Source organism: Artemia franciscana, chromosome 3 (assembly GCF_032884065.1).
Source record: "Artemia franciscana chromosome 3, ASM3288406v1, whole genome shotgun sequence".
NCBI classification, from domain to species: Eukaryota; Metazoa; Arthropoda; class Branchiopoda; order Anostraca; family Artemiidae; genus Artemia; species Artemia franciscana.
The window spans coordinates 19,289,935-19,298,376 of record NC_088865.1 but is presented as its reverse complement, the minus strand read 5'-3'; positions in this window follow the sequence as shown (position 1 = coordinate 19,298,376).

Sequence of the window (8,442 nt, the reverse complement as noted above, 5' to 3'; positions counted from 1 at the left end):
AAATACATAATCAAGAACTGTAGAAGTGTTTAAGCCAGGGGTGGTTCCATTTTGCCTGAAAATTAGAAATCAACCGGTTTACCGCGATACTGGGGTCTGCAATCCTGTGTTTATCAATCATATAAGTATTTCTCGTCCACAACACAACAGGAACTTCGCGAGCCTAAAATAAAGGGACCGGAGCTTCTGTTTTTGGGTGTCAGTTAATAAATTCCAAAATGGCGCAATATATAGAATGTGCGGCAGTGCGACAGCGTTATACATATTCGCGAGATACTTTCGGCATAAGAGAAGTCTGCTGGCGAAGATAGACCAATACGCGGTGTGGAGTTTTTTCTCGACGTGTTTGACGAGCAGTAGACGAGTTTCGTTAAGGTTACGGCCTATGGGTAGACCCAGATACACGACGTGAGATGAAACGGTAATTGACTCGCTACCCAGAAGGAGGTGTTCAGGCTGAGAAGGACTATCGTTGAAAAAAAGAACTGCAGATTTAGAAGTATTGAAAGCCAGGCCGATTTTTCGGTATTCATCACGTAGGATCAAGAAATTCGATTGCAGACCCCTAATAGACCGACTTAGATTTAATAGATCGTCCGCGTCTGTAAGTAGCGACACATTTATATTCTTGGAGATACATGAAACATTGACACATGCCTGGGCATTTAGAACACTGCTATTGTACAAACTTGGGGATAATAATGAACCCTGGCGGACACCTTTCTTTACTGAAAGAACCACTGATGTGATGCGGTTACCTATCTTTATACGCGCTTTTAAACAGCAATACATATCGTACAGTACGCTAGTGACACGGAGGTTTCCACCTAGCTGGTAAGCGGCTAAAAGGGCCTGAGCGTGAATCGACGAATCAAACGCTCTACTCACGTCAAAAGCACCAATCACTATAAGGTCACCATATTCGTGAGAATCTGCTAGAATAGCGGCAAGACTGAAGAGAGCGTGAGCACAACCCAGACCGGGTCGGAAACCGAACTGGTGGTCAGGCATTCGGCACGAATATTGAATTTCTTTTGAGACTAAGATCTCTATAACTTTACAGAGCACTGGAGCAACAGTGATTGGCCTGTACGAAGAGCATTGGTCTGGAGGTTTCCCTTTTTTAAGGATGAATGAGAGCAAACCGACACAAAGTACTATTAAAGCTAAGCCTATGAAGGTAAAACTTGAGAGAATATTGATGGCAAATTTGAAGTAACGAACACTATGTGCATTTAGATTGTCAAAAGAGCGTATATTAAGAATTGATTTGTGTATTAAATTGGAACATCGTGTGTTGAAGGGACGTTGAAAAAAACAAAGGTGATATGTGCATACTGCTACTAATGCTACTACTGCTACTACAACTATTACTACTGCACAAGCCAAGGGTATTAAGCTGAAGCTTTCAAGGAAAAATTACGCAGATGTTGACCTAAATCAAAACAAACTATGATTGATTGTCAAAAGGTCAAAAGGGTGACGAAGCAATATCAAAATAACGGCTTACATTATTAAGTTAGATATTTTAGGGTAAGTTGAAGAGGATTTTGAAAAAGCCAGAAGGCACTATGTGTATACTTCTATGCTTACTGTAGCTAATGACACCAAGGACAATAAGTTGAAAGTTTTAGGGAACGTCTAGAGGGAGTTTCAATTAAACGAAACAACTATATGCACTCAAGTACTAACAGGCCATATAGATAATATCATAGGCAGCGCTGCTCAATCATAACTACTAATATCACCGATCAAACAGTTCGTGGTAACGAACTGTAGTAAGGAGCGACCCGGCTCAATGGAAACCAAAACTTTAAAAAATGGAATTTTGATACCAATAGCTACATCAAAAGAATTGCATTTTAATGCTGATTTTAAATATATAAGTTTCATCAAGTTTAGTCTTACGCATCAAAAGTTACGAGCCTAAGAAAATTTACGTTATTTTAGAAAATAGGGGGAAACACCCCAAAGAAGTCATAGAATCTTAACGAAAATTACACCATCAAATTCAGCGTATCAGAGAACCCTACTGTAGAAGCTTCAAGCTCCTATCTACAAAAATGTGGAATTTTGTATTTTTTGCCAGAAGGCAGATCACGGATGCGTGTTTATTTGTTTGTTTGTTTTTTTTTCCAGGGGTGATCTTATCGACTCAGTTGTCCTAGAATGTTGCGAGAGGGCTCATTCTAACGGAAATGAAAAGTTCTAGAGCCCTTTTTAAGTGACCAGAAAAATTGGAGGGCACCTAGGCCCCCTTCCACGCTAATTACTTTCCCAAAGTCAACGGATCAAAATTCTGAGATAGCCATTTTATTCAGCGTAGTCGAAAAACCTTATAACTATGCCTTTGGAGACGACTTACTCCTCCAAAGTCCCCGTGGGAGGGGCTACAAGTTACAAACTTTGACCAGTGCTTACATATAGTAATGGTTACTGGGAAGTGTACAGGCGTTTTCAGGAGGATTTTCGGTTGGAGGGAGTGGTTGAGAAGAGGGGGATATACTAGGGGAACTTTCCATCGAGGAATTTGTCATGGGGGAAGAAAATTTCCATGAAGGGAGTGCAGGATTTACTAGCATTATTTAAAAAAAATAAATATTAAAAGTTTTTTCAGCTGGAAGTAAGGAGCAGCATTAAAACTTAAAACGAACAGAAATTATTACCCATATGAGGGGCTCACCTCCTCCTAATACCTCGCTCTTTACGCTAAAGTATTTTTAGTAATGTCAAGTATTTATTCTACGGCTTTTGTGATTCAGGGGTCATTCTTAATGAACTGGGACAAAATTTAAGATTTAGTGTAAAGAGAGAGGTACTGACGAGGGGGCGAATATGTTTAATAAAAACATGAGAATAAATAATTCTTTACGTAAGCTAATTTATAAGTTACGTATATCTTTTACTAATAAAAAGATTCGTAAAAAATTAAAAGTTCTAGCTGCCTTTTTAATTAACCAAAAAATTGGAGGGCAACTAGGCTTCCTCCCCCGCTTTTTTTTTCTCGAAATCATTCGATCAAAATTATGAGAAAGCCATTTAGCCAAAAAAAAAAAAAAATATGCAAATTTCGTTTTAATTATTCCTTTGCGGAGAGCCAAAATCAAAACATGCATTGTTTCAAAACGTTCAGAAATTAAATAAAAAAAACAAGCTTTTTCAGCTGAAAGTAAGGAGCGACATTAAAACTTAAAACGAACAGAAATTACTTCATATATGAAAGGGGCTGCTTCTTCATCAACGCCCCGCTCTTTACTCTAAAGTTTTTTACTGTTTTAAAAAGAAGAGTTGAGAGAAAGAGTCAAACTTTAGCTTAAAGAGCGGGGCGCTGATAAGGAAGCAGCCCCTTTAATATACGAAGTAATTTCTGTTCGTTTTAGGTTTTAATGTCGCTCCTTACTTTCAGTTGAAAAAGCTTGTTTTTTTTTATTTAATTACTCTAAGACTCCGTGCTTCTTTGTAATTTAATTGGTCATTATTTCACCGTCATTTCCTTCACTTTACTACCTGTCTACCTGTCTTACTCGGCATTCCATAGGTCTCTACGTTTCTAATTCTTCAATAATATAATTTTTTTCTCGTTTTATATTTTATCTACCTTTTTCCTAAAAATGATTATTTTTTTCACAATTTCCCCATTCATACGATTCTCTATTCATAAATTTACTGTACAACAATTTCAAAATTCACATTCTAGCTATTCACAGCGACAAGGGGCTGCTCCCATTCCTTAGGCCTACAACATCTAACATAAAAATACAAATTTACAATACATATACATTTTTGAACTTTAAAAATGCTTTCACTTTTTTAAAAACACTTTAAGACCTTTTTCACTACATTTACATAAAGAAACAAAAAAACAACTAAAAAACAGAAAAGAAATATAACATCGTTTTTTTATAAATAGTTCCTGTTTCATGACATTCTACTCTCGCTGGGCCTTTCGTTATTAATTAGCTACAACAATCCTCAAAAAAATTTCCAAGAATCAAAATGTTACAATCCAGGCGAATCCTATCCCCCTCAATATCTAAATAAATTCTGCTGTTTTGAATTAAATTTCAAAATATCATCTCTTAAATCACTGGAAATCTTTCTTTTAGGTCTGACCAGCTCTTAAGATATAACATAGGAACAACTACCTATTAGAAGTAATGCATGAATGACTCAACTTACCTGACTTACCTCTCTTGCTAGGGGTTTGGCGTAGAGGAAGTCTAGACCAGGCGTCTCCAGCTTGACCTATCACTTGCCAGGCTCCTGGTTCCTTCTTCTGGGATGTAGACCTAGGCAGGAAATTCGTTCGACTTTCATGTGTGGGCTCGAAGTTAAACAGAAACCGTGCTGGAGCATGATGTGGCATACGATAGAGGTGGCCGTACGAGCGAATAGTGCGCTGGGTGAGCTGCGTCGAGAAGGGAGTCTGCAAAACACACTTCTCTCCGTTCCCAGGAAACTTTTCGCCATTGAATACGGAGCAAATCTTCACTATGTGCCATTCTTCCGGAAAAAACGTAATAGAGTCTAAAAACGTAATATCTAATTGAGTCCAGTGACACCCTCGATTCTCTGAAGAAGTTTGATTAGAACAACATTGACGGCTTTGAGGACAGATTTTGCAGCTGACCACGTCTCCACTCTAGACAGCAGCGCTGTACTGACTGGCGTTTTGAAATTTTGATTTTGGTATGATGGCTTGTATTTGGCTTTTGCCATATGCTGTTCAGCCTCCCAAAAACTGCTTGCGCTTTGGCTATTCAAGATGTAAGCTTTCTTGTGATTTAACCATCCCACAACAGAATGAATTCAAGGTAAGTGAAGTCTTCAACCACAACTATTGGGTTATTTTCTATGGTGGCTTCCTTTACAGTAGAGAGGGACGTAGGGGCTTGGCGCGTACAACTTTTTGTTTTTCATCAGCTAATTTGGATACCGACTTTCAGCAAAGTCGGTCTCAGTAGGTACACGGTCTCCAAACTGAAGATTGAATCAAACACAATTTGCTGTAGAAGTCATGACTTATTCTATCATGCAGTTGAAGAGGTCAGGAGTGATGATGGAACCTTGCCGGACGCCTGTCTTCACTGAGAATGTGGGGTTGCGTGTTCCATTGTCTTGCATGCCCTCTTTGTCCCATCATATGGCTTTTCAAAAAATGAACAGTATTCCTGGGGTAGGCCTGTAGTTCTCAGTATCAGCCAGAGAGAAGAGTCACAGTGTATTTTTGTATGTGTGTTGATTATGAATAAAACTTATCTTAGCTCGAATTGAGGAGAGGTAATAGCCAATATCCTAGTTTTGATTTTTAGGCACTCTGACCTCTGTGTGTGTGTATAAGAGGGGGGGAGGAAGGAGAGAGGCTAAGGTAAACCCACATTTCAGTTACTAGGATATCCACGAAATTGGATTTTAAGATCACTAAACATAGCCAGAATGAGCATTTAATGTCCTTGTTTTGCCTTTTTCACAGTTGGTGATCAACTGACCTTGTACTTACAGTCCTTTTATGCATTTTCATCAGAAAGGAAATAGGGACCATGGCATGATTCTTTTTTAGAACTCATTTCGTAGAAGGATCTCATCTAAGACTTAAAATTTGAGAAATTAATACAAACTATTCTGTGAATTCTGAACAGAACAACTGTTCTGTGACAAATAAGAGATGGCAGGCATAAAACAATGCTACCAAATATCATGCACAAATGTCCAACACTTATAAAGTTATAATACTGTGCTACAGAACTCTGACGAATTTGAGTCATAATTTCCTACCACACTAGCATATCCAAAGTCATTGATCAAAAGATCAATAAAAGCAGCTCATATCCTAGGATTCATAGCCCTTAATCAAAATTCGTAACATTTCAAGTGCTTTAAACTCCAAGAAACTTTATCATCAGCACTCCTCACGTTAATTAAATTATATTTGTAATTTCACCGGTATGCCAACATTTCAACGTTGTTTATAGTCGTAGATATTTCTTTATCTCAAGGATATTCTACAAGTGGAGGTAGACTATTTCCTCCATGTCCCATATTTTCTACGAAATTTCCATTTAACGTTTAATTATCGCTTTTAATTTATTTTTTGTACAGCAGCATTTCACAAGTTAAATGTCTCGTCCCTAAACACCATTTATGTTTAATTTTCGATGTTCAGTACTTTAATTGAATCCATTTCCGCAGTGATGTTTATGTTGGATAAAATTCTAGTGTAAAGATCAGTAGATTTCTGGCCAAGTTTCAATTAATAGGGAGGCTCCTGGAATAGTGTAAACGTTATTAACAGGACCCTTAAAATTATTTTAATTTGTTGGAGATTAACTCGTTTTTGTAGAGTCATGAAAACGAAGTTTTGAAAGTGTTTTAAGTTCGTCCCATCAATTTTGCATGTTATAATTTTGCTTACTATCATTTTGAAACTAAGAACTTCTTTCAATTAAATTCACGCATGCATCTCACCCACACAAGCCGTGTTATTCCCAATAAGAATCTAAAAAAAAACAGTTTTCAATGCATGGCAAATAGTTTAAATTTTCCGTTGAATAGGCGACGATTTTTTTTTTGTATTTTTGTTTGAATGAACTTTCTACTTTTCCATGTTTTTTAAGGAGGGAGACTTTAATTCATCTTCATAGAGGATTCTATCATAGTGATCCCAATGGTGCGCTTATCATTTTGATTTTGACGCCAAATTTGAATGGTTTCAGGCTCTTTTTCGAAATTTAAAAGGTTAATAATAATGGAAACGGTAGGCACTATTCCCGAATCATTTTCTAATGTGAAATTTTTCTTACCAGACAGTTCGTTTTCTTCCATTTTCTCTCGCTTTTTGCCATAAACTATTTTTTACATTTTTACAGCTTCTCCTCAAATTTCTTTTAAGTGCATAAGAGTTATTTGAAACATATTGATAATAAAATCTTTTTGTCATCAATTCATGCTGTCAGTTCGAAAACACTAGCGTTGACTGTTTCTTAGGAATGGCCAGTTCCCAAAATTCCTAGTCTGCAACTGTATAGATGCAGCTACAACCAACTATACTTCTACTGAAACTGTTCTTTTGTGAAAACTGTTCACAAGAGAACAGTTTTTGCAGACTTTGGTTTTTCTTAAAGCAGAGCCTGCTTTATCCTTTTTTTTTATCATATGTGTAAAGTCAACAGAAAAGTTTAAAATATTCTTTCGGATAATGCCGACGTTATTATTAAGAATGATATAGAAGCTGAACATAAAATCCAGTCCTTAACCTGCTCACGGTATAATTTGAAGTAATGGTAAACAAAGCTTCTAAATTGAAAGTACTAACTTTATATAGTGATAACTGACGATGAATTTGTCTGAAACAAACACTTTGTAAGTTTACGACAAAACAGTTTACGGCCGTATTTGGAATTATTTTACAACTGCACCTGAGAGCATCATAATAGCTCTGTTTGGAAGGGAGAGAATATATATTCATTTCTTATGTTTAATGTCCCTGCTATAACAAATTTATTTCATGTTACGGCCGATTAGAAGTAGTAGATTTAATGATCGCTTTAACAGCGGTAAACGATTTTTTATAGTGTCGTAAAGTTCGAGGAAGCATTGGATAGACGCATAGCAATTTGATGTATCGATGAGATGCATACTTTTTTGGGGCCTTTTTAATACTAATACATGACCTCAGCCTAGAATATAGAAAAGTTCTGCTTCAATGTCTATCTGATTTAAAAACACACAAAAGCCTATTTTAATGGATTGCATTTTCTTCCTAACGAAAACTATTTCTAATTTTATTTTAAAAAGTACTGCCTCAAAAATATCTTTTCAGAGACAACCATTTAAAATTCCTAATATCGAATCCAGGGATATTAATTGAGGGAGGAAAACTTTCTCCTTCCCCATGAGGTTGAAGGATTATTAGTAACGGTTCTAAAAGAGTAAATTTACCTCGAAAAAAGTAAAAATCGAGTTTTATAAATTTACCCATAAATTTAATAATTCGTTTAAAGTTCAAAGGTATTGTGCGAAAACTGTGGGCGCCAGAACTTGAAAATCTAGCTTAAATAAAAATTTTGAGTAGAAAACATGGGTAATGAAAAGATTCTGGTTGCACGTTCAAATTTTGCTTTAAAAGTTCTCTTTGAATCATATATTTCAGTTCTTATAAAATTTTCTTATAAAATTTTCTAATAAAATTTTATTTTGATGCATTGTGTTAGAATAATAGATATTTTAAAATTTTGAAACTTTAAGCACTTTTCTTTGCAAAAAAATAAAATATTTATTCTTTCATACGCCATCTTGCATGCTTGAACTTGATTAGGCAGTTTCTAGAGAAAACACAGAAGCAATAATATAATAATACAAGATAGAAGTACATAAGAATGGAGTAATACTTTAGTAGTAGTACTACTACTACTACTAAAAATAAAGTACATTAAAAAAAGTACG